Genomic DNA, 16,475 nt, shown 5'->3' on the forward strand with positions numbered 1-16,475 from the left:
GCATAGAAAAACCTTAGAGTTCTGTCCATAGGCAGGTCCCTGCATGCCTTGCTGAGTCACAAGGTGTATCTACCTTCTCTCAATGGGTCAATTGTATAGGTCATGATCCTTAGTGGGCCATCAAGCAAGCTAGGCAGAACTAACACCAACTTGTCTGGGGTGTTCCCCGGAAGCATAGCACAAGTTTGAAATACAGACAGTATAGAGCCAATATTCAGAACGTCAACTACAAAACTGCTACACATATACAGAGAGCATAATTCTAATCAGCCAATCAGAACCTCTCCATAGACCCCTTCCATGACAACCTTTATACAATATTGGCTGCAAATATATAACAGTGGTGGCAACGGTGATCTATACAGTTACAGATTATGTCAATAGCGTCACAGGAGGTGACACGGCATCAGTGAGACCGATATTGGAATACTGCATCCAGTTTTGGTGTCCTCCTTTGAAAAAGATGTTGTGAAATTGGAGCTGGGGCAGCAAAGAGCCACCAAATGTTCTGAGGGCTGGAGAAAAATGCCTTCTAGTGAGTGCTTGAAAGAGCTCAACCTCTTTAGCTTCTCAAAAGAAGATTGAAAGGTGACTTCATTGAAGTGTTGAAGTGCCTTAATGGAGAGAAAAGATTGGGTATTAAAGGGCTCTTTAATCGAGCAGAGAAAGGCAGAACAAGACCCAGTGGCTAGAAGGTGAAAAGAGACAAATTCATATTACAAATAAAGCACAAATATTCAACAGCGAGAATGATTCACCACAGGAACAAGCTACCAAGGAAAGTGGTGGATTCTCCATCTCTTGATGTCACTGAATGAAGACTAGATGCCTTTCTGGAATATGTTTGCCCCCAAAGTAGCTATGGTGTCATACAGGAGGCCTGTGACATGCAGGGGGTCAGATTAGATGCTCTAATGGTCTCTTCTGGCCATCAAGTCTGGTAATTTCTGAAAAACGGAGTGTGGCATTGGGAGCAGCGTCTGAGGTTTTACTGTCTAGTCGGCTCGCTTCCTAAAATGAACACGCCTTGAGTGGGGTGATCCACAGGGAGTAGCTCAAAGCTCCCAAGTGCCTGGCCAGGGGCAGGACATTAGCACAGCAAGGGAGGGGCGTGGCAGTGACATCACAAAGGCCTTTTGCAGGACCTCAGACTATTGGTCAAAGGTGGTGACCTCACAGAGAGATGCTGACATCAGTCCGGCAGGACAGAGGCGAGTGGCCCAGGAAAGCTCAGAGACCCCTGGGGCTTTGCTTCAGCAAGTCTCTGTCTCGAGGTCTCTTTTTGAGGACTGAGAAAACATTCGGGTTCACGTACGTGAGTGGCAGGAGGAACCTCTGTCGAGTGTTCTCCTTCCCTTTTCGTGATTGTACTAGAAAGCAGACGTCCCTGTGTAGAAGGTAAGAGCCTCCTCCAGGTGTGAAACCTGTTCAGTCTGATCCATCGGGTGAGACTTGAATTCTAGGCATGGAAAACACGAGCTTAAGGAGGCAGCATTTTATTCCACACCTGGGATTTTGTCCCTTAGAATCACTGGGGACATTGGGGTTTGTCCGTTTTGTTTCACCTTTTCCTCCAGCCCTACCTCCTTTCTCTTCTTCTCTTGCTTCTTTTGTCCTTTCCCCTGTTCCCCTCCCAGCACCAGGGTGTGTGTGTTTGTGTGTCGCGGGGGAGTGCTCTGCAGCTCCCACGGTGGGAGGTTCACCCAAAAATGTGGGGCTGAACTAGTGCCCCGGCAGTGATCCCCACCAGTAGCGTAGCTGGGGGGGTGCAGGGGAAGGAGCCACTTCCCCTCAGCACATTTTCCAGAAGCGGCGCCTTAGTTAGGGGTTACCATGGCGTCAGCAGGAGGGGCCCACGCTCGGCTCTGAAGTTTGCCCGGCCAGCGCTGACCTCCTGCACGCAAAGGGGCGGGCACGGCTGGAGGAGCCATTGGGGGGGCACGGCCGGAGAAGCCATGTGGGGGCCGTCATGGCGGAACGGCATGGCTGGAGGAGCCATGGGGGGGGGGCGCGGGGGAGGAACGGCACGGCCGGAGGAGCCATGTGGGGAAGCCGAGGGGGGCGGCACGGCACGGCCGGAGGAGCCATGCGGGGGGCCGCGGGGGTGGAACGGCATGGCTGGAGGAGCCATGGGGGGGCACAGACGGAGAAGCCATGGGGGGGCTGCGGGGGCGGAACGGCACGTCCGGAGGAGCCATGTGGGGGGCCGAGGGGCGGAACGGCATAGCCGGAGGAGCCATGGGGGGGGCTGCGGGGGCGGAACGGCCGGAGGAGCCATGGGCGTGGGTGGCGCGGCCGGAGGAGCCATGAGGGGAGGCTGCAGGGGTGGCACGGCATGGCTGGAGGAGCCATGGGGGGGCGGCACAGACGGAGGAGCCATGCGGGGGGCCGAGGGGGTGGAACAGCACGGCCGGAGTAGCCATGGGGGGGGCGAGGGGACGGAACGGCACAGCCGGAGGAGCCATGGGGGGGCTGCGGTGGCGGCACGGCCTGTCCGGAGGAGCCATGGGGGGGCCGAAGGGGCGGCACGGTCAGAGGAGCCATGGGGGGGGCGGCACGGCCAGAGGAGCAATGGGGAGACCGCGGGGGCGGAATGGCACGGCCGGTGTAGCCATGGGGGGCGGGCACGGCCGGAGAAGCCATGAGGGGAGGCCGTGGGGGCGGAACGGCACAGCCGGAGCAGCCATGGGGGGGGCCGAAGGGGCGGCACGGTCGGAGGCGCCATGGGGGGGCGGCACAGCGAGAGGAGCAATGGGGGGGCTGCGGGGGCGGAACGGCACGGCCGGTGTAGCCATGGGGGGGCACGGCCGGAGAAGCCATGCGGGGGGCCACGGGAGCGGAAGGGCACGGCCAGAGGAGCCATGGGAGGGGCCGCGGGGGCAGATCGGCACGGCCAGAGGAGCCATGGGGGGGGCACGGCCAGAGGAGCCATGAGTGGGGGCCGCGGGGGCGGAACGGCATGGCTGGAGGAGCCATGGGGGGGGCACGGACGGAGAAGCCATGGGGGGGCTGCGGGGGCGGAACGGCACGTCCGGAGGAACCATGTGGGGGGCCGAGGGGCGGAACGGCATAGCCGGAGGAGCCATGGGGGGGGCTGCGGGGGCGGAACGGCTGGAGGACCCATGCGCGTGGGTGGCGCGGCCGGAGGAGCCATGAGGGGAGGCTGCGGGGGTGGCACGGCATAACCGGAGGAGCCATGGGGGGGCGGCACAGACGGAGGAGCCATGCGGGGGGCCAAGGGGGCGGAACAGCACGGCCGGAGTAGCCATGGGGGGGGCGAGGGGACGGAACGGCACAGCCGGAAGAGCCATGGGGGGGGCCACAGGGGCGGTACAGCATGGCCGGAGGAGCCATGGGGGGGCTGCGGGGGCGGCACAGCCTGTCCGGAGGAGCCATGGGGGGGGGCTGAAGGGGCGGCACGGTCAGAGGAGCCATGGGGGGGGCGGCACGGCCAGAGGAGCAATGGGGAGGCCGCGGGGTCGGAATGGCACGGCCGGTGTAGCCATGGGAGGGGGCACGGCCGGAGAAATAGTGCCCCGGCAGTGATCCCCACCAGTAGCGTAGCTGGGGGGGTGCAGGGGAAGCAGCCACTTCCCCTCAGCACATTTTCCAAAAGCGGTGCCTTAGTTAGGGGTTACCATGGTGCCAGCAGGCGGGGCCCTCGCTCCGCTCTGAAGCTTGGCCTGCCCGGCCGGCGCTGACCTCCTGCATGCAAAGGGGGGGGGGCACGGCTGGAGGAGTCATGGGGGGGCGGCACGGTGGGAGGAGCCATGGGGGGGGCGAGGGGGCGGCACGGCATGGCCAGAGGAGCCATGCGGGGGGGCACGGCCGGAGGAGCCATGGGGGGGCCGCGGAGGCCAGCCAGAGAAGCCATGCGGGGGCTACGCCACTGATCCCCACCAGTGACCTGGGCCATCTTTGGCCTCTCTGGTGAGAACCCTCAGCCTCCCGTCCTCAGCCTCTACCCTGACTGGCTGAGCAGGGGGTTATTGACAGGGAGGAGACTCAGGTCCTTGTTCTCTTTTAAGACCAAGTAAATAAGTCATAAGCAGTTCTAGGTTTGATGAATTTTGCTGCTTCTCTGCATTAATTGTCTCTGAGCAGCTCATGATTTTCTCTACCATTGCAGTTCTCCTCAAATACTTGCTGAATAATTACTGTGCACTGTTGTTGGTCTGGAACTCATCTGAGAGCACTTTATTCAGGTCATTCAATGTATGAAATTCAAGATCCGATGGTTAATTTGAAAATCAGGGCTCTTGGGTCCTAGTCCCAACTAGACTTACAGACCAGCCAGCCTCACTTCCATAGCTGGAGAGAGACTGGACTACATCATTAAACAATCCCTTTGTCAGCACCTACAGGATAATTTGGTTCTAAGGACCAGTGAGCATGGACTTGTCAAGAACAAATCATTCCAAACCAATCCTAGCTCCTTCTTTGGCAGGGTTCCGGGCCTAGCGGAGGTGGGTAAACAGTAGATGTGATCTCTCTTGGTGTCACTAAGGCTTTTGACACAGTCCCATGGGACATTCTCACAAGCGAACGAGGGAAATGTGGTCTAGATGTAATCAGTGTAATGGGAGTGCAGAGCTGGTTGAAAGCCCAGACTCCAAGAGCCCTTCTCCATGTCTGGCTGCCCAACGGAGAGGCAGTACCTACTGGGTCCGGCAGGGATCAGTCCGGGGGCCGGTAGTATTCAATATTTTCCTTAAGGATTTGGAAAATGGAGTGGAGAGCATGCTTCTACAATTTGCAGATGACACCAAGCACTTTGGAGCACAGGATTGGAATTCAAAACGCCCTTAACAAATTGGAGACTTGGTCTTCTGGAGCCGGACTCCATGGCTGGGCCCCTCTCTCTAGACTGGGCTGAAGTGAAACCCCAAAGCCAAACGCTCCTCCTCCTGGGCAGTGCGCTCCCACCTTCAATGGGCAGATGCTGCTTAGCGCTGTCAGAGCAGCTTTTGCTGGAGGCTTCTCCCAGCACTTTCCAATAGTGGGAAAGTATTAAATCCCCGTTTGACTGCTGGGGACAGAGCCAGAGAGGGGGGAGCAATTTGCTCAAAGTCCCACAGGGAAAGGGAAACACCCAGCAGTGGAACCAACAGGAAACCCAGCAATGCAACTCAGGAGTCCTGACTCCCAATCCCCTGGTCCAGTCACTCCAGCGCAGCACACTCCCTCTCAAAGCAGGGGGAGCGGACGTGAGGGCCTGGTTGTAATTGCCAGCTGTGGGAGGGAGTGTGCAGCAGTGGTTAGCGAAGGGGCCTGGAAAGAAGGCCTGCTGGGTCCCATCCATTCTTCTGACACTTGGTGTGACCCTGAGCCAGTAGCTTCCCCTCCCCAGGCCTGGTTCTCATCAGTGGGGTTGGGGTCGCAGTCCCGACAGCCCAGGGGGGTTGGGAGGCTCCAGGAAGGTGTGTAAAGTGCTGGGATGTCGGGATCCTGGACGTGCTGTCACCCCCCGCACTAGGGCGGTGTCCAGCACCCCCTCCTGCTGGCCCTTGGCAATAAGACAGACTCTTGTTTTCACAGCCAGCCAATCGCCCCGTGCCATCACCCTGCCTGCTTGCTGGGCAGGGTAACTCCTCAGCTCACCACCACCCTCTCCAGCCTGCCTTGGGCTTGGAGAGTCAGGAGAAGGGCGAGGGACGACCCTGAATATCCTCCATCCATCGCTCCGTCACCAGAGCAAGTGAGTGGCATTAGGATTCCTCAGTGGCATCCCCTGTCTGTCCAGGGAGAGGCAGAAAGAGCGGGAGAGAATCTCTCCCAAAGGAGATTGGATTTGCAAACAGCCCCCAGGAACCCCTCGCTCTCAGACCGGAGAGGGGCTTCTCCAGAGCCATCTCCAGTGTGTTTGGCAAGGTCCCAGCAATGGGGCTCCCAGCCCTTCCCTTGTGGGAGACTGTTCCCCAGGCTGAGAGTCTCTGAGCTGGGCCAGACCCGGTGAGCTGCTGAGTATGGAAATCAATGGGAACTGAGGGGGCCCTGGCCTTGCTATGCCTAGGGACTTTGAAGTGGGGAATGGTTTCCCAGAAGAAGTCCAGACTCCTGGGTTCAGGGCTGGCTTTGGCAAGTGCAGGGCCCTATTCCTGGGGAGGCACTTCAGAGTGCCGTCTGGGGGAGGGGGCCCGGCGGGGCTTGCCGTGCTCCATCTGGAGGTCTGGCTGGGGTCGCGGAGCTGTGGGGCTGTCACGGTCCGGCCGGGGTCGTGGTGCTGTGGGGCTGCTGAGCTCCGGCTGGAGCTCCAGCTGGGATCACGGGGCTGCCCCGTCCGGCCGGGGTCGTGGGGCTGCGGGGCTGCTGCGGTCCGTCCGCGGTCGTGGAGCTGTCGCGCTCCGGCCGGGGTAACGGGGTCACAGGGCTGTCGTGCTCCAGCCTGGGTTGCGGGGCTATGGGGCTGCCGCGCTCCGGCTGGCACTCTGGCCAGGGGAGCGGGGCCCCTGAAGACGACTGCCGCCGGGGTGAGTGCGCGGGGCCCGATTCCGGGGAATCGGGCAAATTGGCCTAAAGCCGGCCCTGCCTGGGTTCTGTTCCTTCTCTAGCTTGGGCCGGGGGTTGGGGGGTGTGAGTGTGGCGTGGGGTGGCAAGAGGGAGCTGCCTGTCCAAAGTGACCAGTGGTCTTTGTGACTGACCCCAGTGCTCGAAAAGGACGAGACTTCCCGGTTCTTGCAGCCCCAGGGATGACGAGGGGGAGCGTTGAGGGGGAGCAGAGCATGCAATGAACTCCTGCCAGTGTGTGTAGCTTGCCCTCCCTGCACCCCCGTGGGGGGAGCAGGAGCTGCTCCGGCTGGGGCAGGGATGGGGAGGGACCAAACAGGCTGGTTAGTGAGAGGCTGCCTTCACCCCAGACTCACGCCTGCTCCCCGCTGGGTTCCAGGATGGCCGGCTCCTGAGGATGTTCAGGAAGAAGTCTCTGCAGGTGGCCCCAGAGCCTGAGGGAAGCAGCCACCATCTTCCCCAGGAGCGGAGCGGCCCCTCCGTCCCCGCTGGCGGGGAAGCAGATCCCGGCTGCGCCAGGAGGTGGAAGTGCCCAGCCTTCTGGCGGAGGAAACCCGCTCCCGGCGCAGGCGCCGAGGTGGGATCATCACCTCCCAGGCCAAAATGGAGCTGGGCCAGGCTGCGGCTGGGCAGGCAGGACCCAGCCCAGGGGCGGAACCGGGCAGGGTGGCTCTGGGGCTTGTTGTTGTGTGGGCAGCAGCGGCCCCAGGAGCCCAGCCCCAACTTCCAACAGGGAGCATCGCCCTGCTCGGTCAGTGAGGACCTTCCAGCCTCCCCAGGGCAGGAGGTGGAGGATCCCTCTGCCAGCCCCAGCAGCTCGGGCCACTCCCCATCCGACAGCAGCAGCGCCTGCGACTCGGACAGCAGCCTGGCCGACGGACGCTTCTGCTTCGTTCAAGGTGAGGAGCCAGGCTGGGTTCAGGGAGGAGTGAGGAGGGGGCTATGAACACCCTGGGCCCAGGCCCTCGAGCAGTGCTATGGGGGTGGGTCTCCAGCCCAGGTGTCTGGCCTGAGCCATGTGAACCCCACCGACACTAGATGCTGCCATTTTGGTCCTTGGTGCTCCATTTTGCATGGGGCTTGGGATGGGAGGCACCTCCAAGAGAGTCCAGGATAGTGGGGGGGGGTCTCTTTGCTATGGGCTCCTGAAGGAATTGGGGGCTGACGACATCACTGAGAGTGGGGAGTGTGGGGCCAAATCTGCACTATGTCCCGGAGGTGGGAAGGGGACACATTGTCCCACCATGCCCCTGTCCTTCCCCCGAGTGGCAGCAGGCGTCACCCTGTCCCCATCTCTCCCTGGTGCAGCGTCCGCCAGGCACTCCGAGGACGAGGAGAAGAAGGAGGAGGAGGAAGAAGAACGGGTAGACTTGGTAACAGAGGAGGCTGCTCTCATGAACATCCGAGAGCAGCTCCATGGCCGAGAAAAGGTACAAACCTTCCCCAGCTGTGCTGGAACTGAGATTGTCCTGCTCCTTCCCAGCATCCCGACCCCCTGCAGAAGGTCTTGGCCCTAATGGGGACCTTTCTCCTTCACGATCTGGGACCCCCAAAATGGGGGTGTTTGTCACACACCAGCTGGAGTCTCCTCCCCCAACAGGCACTGTCCCAGTTCCTGACCCTGATTGTGGAGGAGTCGTGGGTGATTTGGACAATAGGCGGGTCCCCACTATCCCCCATTCAGGCCTAAGTCCTGCAGCTGGTGTGGCTGGGGCAGGGAGGTCCCTGGCTAACTGGCTCTCTCTCCCCTAACCCCACTCCTGGTGGGCGCAGGACCAGGCGCAGCAGCTCGAAGGCGGCTGTGGCACAGAGGATTGTGGTGAGTGAGACACGGCGCCCGGCAGCTGGAGGGTGGACAGAGACATGGGAGGGGCAGGGGTCTCCCCGGGCCGACGGTTGTGGGATGGCTGGTGCTGGAGGGCAGCTGAGGGCAGGGATTGCTGGGGCTGAAGATTGGGGAGAGGAGACGGAAGAACTAGTGGGCAGGAATCGGAGGAGCGGGAGGCAGCTGGGGGGATCCTGCTGGCTGTGTAATCTCCTCCTTGGGGAGTGTCAGTGAGGCCCGAATCTCACACGCTCCTTTGTCTCCTTTGGGTCTCACAGGAGCTCATTGAGGAGCTTCCTCCTAACTCTCCACCTGGCGCCGTCCTGGCCAACTCCCTCATTGCTGTGGCCAACCTCAGGTACTGAGACCCTCCTGCCCGGTTCCCCTAACCCCGGTGCTGCTCAGGCCCGTGGCTGGAAGTCACTGCCCCTCCCACTCCCAGCTCACCTCCCAAGCCGGGGGGGGACCTCTGGCAGGGGTGGGGGGAAGGGTCACTCCCACTCCTGGCTGCTCTGTTCTTTTCACTCCAGTCATATTGCAATGGCTTTGGGGAGAGGCTGACTCCCAGGATCAGATACAGGACGGGCAGCAGGGTCCAGGGAACAGGCACTATTCCTGCCCTGCCACAGTCTGTCTGGGAAACTTCGGCCTTATCATTCCCTGGCTCGGTGCCTCAGTTTCCATTCTTGCCAGCCTCTGCCTATTTCCCTGCAGTTTCATGTCCATGTCGGTGCCAGTCCCACCCCTGCACTGCACAGTCTAATACCGGCTCCACTCTCTTGCCAGCACCATGACACCTGCCCTGGAGCCGGAGCTGGAGACCCACCTCCTCCAAGCCGCCCTGCATGCCGTCTTCACCCTGGGCACGGAGAAGGGCACCACTCAAGTCCAGGTAGATCAGCGAAATCATGGATTCAAGAACCAGCTGTCATCCTGCCTGAATACTTGCTAATTGCCTGCAGTGGGATGTGAATGAGAGAGGCCAGGATATGTGTTTGGGGGTCTCACCAGTGCTTCCCAGAGACCCCTCTTCCCATCCTGTGGCAGGTGTAGCCCCAGTTTCCCTAAGTCTGACCCATGGCTCTCCCTTGCTCTGCAGGATCTGCATAGGGTCATACCACACCTTCTGGACGCCATGCTGGGGAACCTGCTGGCAAAGACCCCAGACATGAACAAGCTCCACTACATCTTGGAGGTGAGCTCGATGAGAAGGGTGGGGGCAATTTGACCTTCTCTCTTAGATCCATTTTCCAGTCTGTCCTCCTAGCTGGGCCCCCAGTGGCCGTCCTTGGTCAGGGCAGTCAGTGCAATGCAGGGTCAGGCCCTTCCTCCTTGAAGGACAGAGGAAGGAGCTGGGACTTCACCCAGAGCTCTGCCTGGTTGTGTCGAGCACTAAGCACAGGGCCGCCGGCTGGCTTGGGGAGTGAGAGTCTGAACCCCTCCTGGGAGATCCAGAAGATGGTCCTCAGAGAAGAGCCACAGCCTCATTCCTAGAGAAACAGGAGGGCCCCAGAGAATCAGCCCTTGTCTCTCATGGCCCCGAGATTCCTGGGGGGATTGTGCTAACACTCAGTCCCTTCACCCAGCCAAGGACTTGAGAACCAGGGCGTGGGGAGGGGTCTGTCTCCTTCCTGGGGAGCTGTTCAGGAATTAGCAGTTCAGGGGGGATGGGACCAACCCCGACACCGAGCATTGTCCCAATCTAGAGAGACAATGACAAGCTGTGACCTGCAGGATACAAGCATCATCCTGGGGGCAAGAGTCCCCTTCTAAAGCTCTGCGGTCAATGAATCTGATATTCCACCCCCACCACATACAATGTCTCAGCCTCCTGGGAATGGAGAGGGGCCATTAGCACAACACATGCACCCCCGCATCAATCCTGAGCTGCCTCCTTTCCCCACAGCACATTAACTACTGGACCGTGTCCAGGGTGCCACGAGAGAGAGCCAGGGCCATCAGGAGCAGCGCGGCCCTGCTCACGTCCGTCATCACCCTCCCTGACTTTGACGTAAGTGGCCTCTGAGCCCAGCTTCCTGACTCCAGGTGTAGGGGGGCGGCTCCAACGGGCTGGAGGATATGCTGCTGCAGGGGCTGTGGGCTAGGAGTGATCCTCTTGGGGAGGCAGAGTCAGAGCAGAGAATGAGCCTGGCTTGAGTCAAGTTCTTCTTGTCCTGGTAAAGTGGCAACTCTCGCTTGTAAGAGGAGCATGCTCCAGGTTCTTGCCTTCCTGTCATCCTGGAGCAGCTGGGGAAGCAAATCCTCCTGGAGGGCCCTGCCCGCATCCCTGTTCTCCGGGCTCCCTTGCGGGCAGAGATAATTAAGGATCCAGCTCTAGCTCCTATCCTCTAGCATCTCCTGCAGAGGGGCTGAGGGGACGGAGAGTCCTGGCCCAGGCGGGGACAGGGAGCTGACAGGAAAATGCTGATGGAGTCCCCTCTCCCTCTCCCTTCCATTAGAACTCAGCCGAATTCCCCAGGATGGGCCACCACGTGGCATAGCTGGCTCTGTCCATCAGTGACCCAGACCAGGACATCAGCCAGCAGGCCAGGGAGGGGGTTTACCGGCTCTACTAGCTCCTGCTGTGCCAGAGGGGTAAGGAACCCGGCTAGACGAGTGAGACTGGGACCCCAGCCAATTTCTCTCCGAGTGACCCCGGCTGGCGGATAAGTCTCTCTCTATCTCTTTCTGTGTTCTCCACCACCCCCGCAGTTCTGTTGGGCTCTGCCCACTGTGCAGCCACCAATGGGATTGGAAGGACACAAGCCCTGCAACCAGAATGACCAATGTGTATGTGTCTCTCTCTTTCCCAGACCTGAACATCCATGAGGTCGAAGACCTTTGGTGCTGGGACTGGCACCAGGACAGCAGGCTCCTGGGCTACAAGAACACCGCCAGGGTGGGGGAGGTAAGGACACTCTGCCAGGGCATGGCACAGCTCTGCAGGGCAGGTGGCTGCCTCCTGGAGCCACGCAATGGAGTTGCCGTTCTAGGCCAGGATTTGGAGCCTGGTTCGGGGCAATCTGCTGAAGCCTCACATCTGGTTGGTTTCAGGTCTTTGGCAAATTCTTCTCGGAGGGGCAGAGAAGATTCTTCCTGCAGACAGCAGTGCTGGCCATGCACGACCCCCTGCTGCGTGTCAGCCAGGCTGGGCTGCTCCTCACTTACTCCCTCCTGGGGCAAGCCCAGCAGCTGATGGGGAGCAAGGTGAGCAGCTGCATTAGACTCAGGAGATTGGGGCGGGGCCCAGGCCTCATTCCCATCCTCTGGCCATTCGCCGGCCTGGCAGCAAGGCGACTGGTGGGGAATGAGAGTGAGAGCAGCTGCTCCTGGGAAGGGAGATGAATTCACCTCCATGAACAGGAGGGAGCCAGCTTGTCCCCGGAGCAGTTCCAGCCCAGCTCTTTAGCAAGGCTAATGAATGACAAGCATTGCCTCAGCACGGACTTCTGTTCTTGGGAAGGGCAGCAGAGTCCTCTATGTGCCCTCTGCGAGCCTCTCCTGTCACCCGCGCCACCACCCAGAGTTGTTCCCGTCACTGGCAGCCTGGGAGGCCAAGGACTGAGGGGTGATGGCTACTGACCGGGCAGTTCTGAGGCACATGGGCGGGGGAAGCTCGTCCTGCTGCTGGCAGGGCTGGACTCTCTCTAGAGAGAACGGGAGGATTCAGTCAGCAGGGGCTGCTGATCTGCCCCATACACCAGGGCTGCCATCCTGTGGCTTCAGCCTCAGTGGCTGGGATGACTTGGGGAAAGGTCTCAAGCTCCCCACATCCCACTTCACTGCTGCCAGAATCCGCCCCCCCCCCCCCCCGGCTAGAGCCCCCTCCCTGCCCAACCTGGGTGGGGGTGGAGGAGAGGGGTCGGAGAACTTGAGCTGTGGATTGGCAGTGGAACAGCTGTCGGGGGCACTGGGCGGGAGGTGGCAGGAGCTCCCCCTACAAGGAGGGGGGTTGTCACTGGAGGTCTCTAGAAAGACTCCATTCTGGGGGTCAGCAGGGGGACTCCATCCCTCAGAGGTGCGCGGGTGCTGGGTGGAAATGCTGCTGGTCCCAGGTGCCCTTAATTCCCCATGATTCCATGGGGCCTCTGAGTCTCTGACAGGTCCTCGTTCCCTTGCAGCAGGAGGAAGTCACGGCCAACATAATGAACCAACTTTACATCATCCGGCACTTGCGCCAAGTGCCGGAGGCACTGAAGGAGTTCTGCCTCCAAGGCCACCAGCAACTCCCACTCCCTCTAAACGGGGAGTGTAGTGAGACTGAGTGGCCTCCCTCCGAGGAGGTGAGCGAGGGATCCCCTACACGCCCCTTGGAGGGCGGAGCCTGTATCACCCCGCCCGCCTCGCCGTAAGGACCGGGGTGTGGGACCAGAAATATAAAAGGCCGGCCCTGCACCACAGTTGGGGGACATTCTACAACAGAGGAGGACACTTGGACTGTTCTCCAGAGGCCCCTATCCCTAACCCCAGGCAAGGACGAGGACTGGCCCGGAGTACCCACTGCGGTTTACCCCAAGGAGCCGGAAAAGGCCTGGAGGCCACAGCTACCAAACCCCGGGGAGGCAGGAAGTAGCCCGGGGCAGCCCGGGAGCTGCTGGCTGCAGAGCCCGGCGCGACTCAGTCGGCGTGTTGCGGCTGGATCCCCGCCGACGCAGGGGCAAGCAATCCTGCCCCTGCCAGCGCTTTGGGCTGGGATGCGGGGGAGGAGGGTGGGACTGCGTCCCCCTGCCACCCCACCCCGAGTGGCTGACCCCCTACACAGTGCAAGGAGGCTGTAGCCCAGGACAGGAACTGTTTGTTGGCTGGCCACCGGGGCCCCGCCCAGGCTAGACCCAGCCCTATCAAGTCTGTCTGTTTGCTGGCTGCCAGGGTTCCACCCAGGCCAGGGCCCGCCCTTGAAGTTTGGTTGTTTGTGGGGTGCTTGGGCCCCGCCCAGGCCTGAGCCACCCCCGATACACTGTGTTGAGGGGCTGACCACTTGAGCGACCTCAGCCCAGCAGCGCCGGCTCAACCATGTTTGCCGCCCCAAGGAAAAAAAAAACCCAAAAACAATGCTCGGACTGCCAAAGCAAGCAAAAAGAAAACCAAAAAACCCCCAACCACTTGGACTGCCGCCACCCGAACTGCCGAAGTGCAAAAAACAAAAAAGTCGCCCGGACTGTGCTGCCCCAAGAATGGACGGAATGCCGCCGCAGGCGTGGGCTTCCTCCGCTGGTGCCTGGAGCCGGCCCCACACCTGGTTGTGACAGCTGAGGTGAGGCGGTCGCTGAGGTGGGGTGGCTGCTCCACCCCCATGCAAGAGGGCGCTAGAGTAGGCCAGAGCGGCTGCACAGGCTGGTAGCCAATCAGAGGAGGGCCAAATGAGAGCCAATCAGGGCCGAGATTAGAGCCAGCCAATCAGGGCTAGGCTAGGCCCTATATAATGGCTGTCCAGGAGAGAAGCAGGTAGTCTGTCCCAGAACTTCATGGGGGAAGGTCTGTCTCCTGAGCAGGAGACCAGCATCTTGGGCTGGGCAGTACTGTACCTAACTATCCGATGGCTGAGACAAATTGGAACTGGCCCTTGAGACAAGGGGCTAGACTTTGGGGGTTGCAGTTGGCCACCGAGACAGGTGCAACGAGTGTTGCTAACCCCCGCCCCCTGGAATGGGGTGAGGATGGACTAGTGGGCACTGCTGGAGGGGAAGTGGCCTGAAGGACACTGTCAAGCGGTGAACAACGCGGGTCCAGATGCCAACAGAGGGCAAGAGATGGATGGGATGCTGCCAGCAGAGGGCATTCCCCATGGAGTGAGCTAATTCCCGGAGTGACCAGCGGGAGGCGCTATGGTGGTGAGTCCCAACCCCGTCAAAACCGCCCAGCCCTATTGTGGGCCCACTGCTACCCTGCAGACTCTGGGCCAGACCAGACTGGGCCAGCCGGCGTGGCCTCCCTCGGAGTGGGAGAGCGAGAAGGAGAGCTAGTGGAAGGGGAAATGGAGCCCCCTGGCACTCACAGAAACTCTCTCCCCTCTCTGTGGAGCAAGGTTCTTCCCTCTGCCTCCCAAATTCCTTCATATGTGGCAGGACCTCTTTCCCTTGCACCCACTCCCCTCCCCCCTTTCCTTGGTCTACCCCCCTCCCATTCCCACGGTGCCCATGTGGTGCAGAAAGGCCCTTGTGTCAGGGTCACAGCCCCACTGGAGCTCGGAAAGCTCCACTTTTGAGGAGGTGAGGGTGGGACAGAGGCTCAGGGCTAGCTTCATCTCCTGCCCTTTATTCTCCCCTTGGCCCTTCTATGGGGTCTCTAGGTATGACAGGAATGGGAGCCTCCTTCCCAGCTGTCTTCCAGGCCCTGGGATCTGGCACAGCCTCCCAGATGGGCGCATCCTGTAGCTGAGCCATGTCAGGGAGCAGTGGGGACAGGTCACCTCGTCCCATCCAAGCAAGCAATGCTGGCTCTCAAAGAGGCCTAGATGGAAGAGCCCAGTCCCTCATGGAGGTAAGAGCCATTTACTCCTTGGGGCGTGTGGGTCTCTTGGGGGAGAAATGGCATCCCCGATGCATAGCCTGTCTGGGAGCTTCCCCTGTCCCTGGCTCCCAGTTCTGGGACAGAGACTTCTCCATCATCCTACCACCCTGGTTCCCTTCCTAGGAAGGGGCTCTCCAGAGACGTCCTCGAACCTGGACTCCTGGGAGCATTTCTGGCAAGAGACTCCAGTCCCTGGGGCATGAAGAGAGCATCGGGTAGTCTTGATCACCTGGCATCTCCGGTCTCCAGCTCCACTTCCCGCAGCAGTGGGGTTTCTCCAGCCCCCTCACCACACCTGTCAGCCTCTGAATGTCAGAGTCACCAGAACGAGCAAACTCCAGTTCCAGGCAGAGGGGCCTGTGTGTCCTCAGTCCCTCTGGAAACCAGGTGTGAAATGGGGAGCAAGGACCCCAGGCCACGAACAGTGGGAGTGAGCAGAGCAGGCCTGTAACAGGGTGCTTTCCCCTGGGCTGCACAGCCTGGGGCCTAGCCAGGCTGACTATAGACTGAGCCCTAACTGAGAGGCAAAAGGAGAGGCCAGCGCCTCCCACCTCCCCTCCCCCTGGAGCGTCGCTAAACTATCAAAAATGAATACAGTGGAGTCACATCTTATGCAGGGGTTAGGTTCTAAGGTCAGCGCATGTCAGGGTTCCCTCCCCACTCTGAATTTTAGGGTACAGATGTGGAGACTGGCATGAAAGACCCCCTAAGCTTATTTCTACCACTTAGGTTAAAAACTTCCCCAAGGCTCAAATTCCTTCCTTGCCTTAGTAGCGCTGCCACCATCAAGTGATTGAAACATTCAGGGAGGGCCACTTGGAGCCCCACCTTGCCCGTGCCAGCCCCTCTGAGGGGGGTCAGTATTACCCCTGTTCGCTGGGGCATAGGGATAGAAAGCAATTGGCTGCAAGGTCACACACGACATCCCTGACAGAGGCAGGAAGGAAGCGTGGGACTGATACCAGTCCAGCTCCAACCACTAGACTCCAGCCACTTCCAAAGTCAGAGAACCCAGAAGCCCTGACCCCTACACTAGGCCTTAAATGACAAGACCAACCTCCCTCCCAGTCAGGAAGCCATAGAAGGGACCATCTGCTGAGCTCCCCTTGGCAATGCCGCTGTCAGAGACCATTGCTAGTGGGTGCCAAGTGCCTGAGCAGGGAACTGCTTGAGAGCCTCCTAGAGACTCGCAGGTGTTTGACTGTGACCCTCAGGGAGCCGTGGCAAGAGCCTCTCTGGCTCTAACAAAGGGTTTCTGTTCTCCTAGACAGTCAGCCCGTGAGGCCAGTTTGCAGAATGTGGAAGAGCCCTTTGGCGAGGCGTTGGAGGATTCATCATGAAGGTGGCAGCAGCGGCAGTGCCTGGGTCCCCATGGGCCAAGCCTCCACTCCTGACACTCCAGGCTAATCTCCCCCTGCTCTCAGTGGGGCTTGGCTTTAGCTGCTGGGCCTGTGAGCCTAGACCAGGGGTCTCAAATTCAAATGACCATGAGGGCCACCTGAGGACTAGTTCATTGGCCCGAGGGCCGCATCGCTGACACCCCCACTCGCTGTCTCCAGCCCTGCCCCCAGAGGGGGCAGGACAGGTGTGGCGGGGGCTCAGGGCGGGAGTTGAGGTGCAGGGGGCTCAGGGC

Source organism: Chrysemys picta, chromosome 13 (assembly GCF_011386835.1).
Source record: "Chrysemys picta bellii isolate R12L10 chromosome 13, ASM1138683v2, whole genome shotgun sequence".
NCBI classification, from domain to species: domain Eukaryota; kingdom Metazoa; phylum Chordata; order Testudines; family Emydidae; genus Chrysemys; species Chrysemys picta.